Below are 894 nucleotides of genomic sequence, written 5' to 3' on the forward strand. Positions count from 1 at the left end.
GCTCGCACCCTACCTGGCTCCAGGCTCCCCGCTCCGAAGCCGAGGCGGCGGGCCCGCAGCCCGTCAAATATCACCTCCTGCCTGACACACCCATCGGACGTCGCCTGGGAGGGACAAAAACGTCCCGGCCGAGCAGGTCCTTCCACTTGCTCCAGCCAGAAACTCTCCGCGAAAGGCGGCCGCGCGCATCAGAGGGGACTCGCCTGCGGGGCCAGAGCCGCCGGGCGGGCCACCTCGTCTTCCGAGCCGCTTCCTTCCTAGGAATTTTTGAATCCTGGAGCCTATTACCCCAGGGATGCCAGTCACAGCCACCGCCCCCCAACCCTGTGCCCAGAGTGTAGGCTAAGGCCGTTTTATTTAGGAGCTACTATGAGACCAGCAATCTGCAGGGCACTCTGACGCCCCCCATGGCCCTGCACGTGGCTGGTGAGCCCCCTTTCCAAGTGTGGAGACCAGGAATCTGTTAGGTAAAGTCACACGGTGCTGCTCACTGACGTGCTGGGCCTGCCTCACATCTGTCTGCCCAGTTGCTTAGCTGCCTCCCTCTCCACCCCCGAGGCCACCCTCAGCCTCCAACCAGAGGGAGAGGGGCAGCCCCACTTCCAGCTCCGGTCCCCAGGAACTTGGTGCTGCCTTCTTTCTCTGCACCCGCTTCCTGATCTTCCTCTCCTCTTTTCCTAACACGGTAGATGGAGGAGACCACCCTCTCTGGGAGAATTCTGCCCCAGCAGGCACCGGCGAAGGGCCCAGCTGGCTGGGTGCTTGCCCCAAGCCCCAGCTCTCCTCCCTCCCGGCCCTGGCTCCCCAGCCAATGCTGCCAGGAGCCAGGCTTTGGGCCAAGCAGTTCCTTCCAGCCTCCCTCCAGCCTGCTGGCCCAGCACAGGGACTGTCATC

Source organism: Miniopterus natalensis, chromosome 13, assembly GCF_054644295.1.
Source record: "Miniopterus natalensis isolate mMinNat1 chromosome 13, mMinNat1.hap1, whole genome shotgun sequence".
NCBI classification, from domain to species: domain Eukaryota; kingdom Metazoa; phylum Chordata; class Mammalia; order Chiroptera; family Miniopteridae; genus Miniopterus; species Miniopterus natalensis.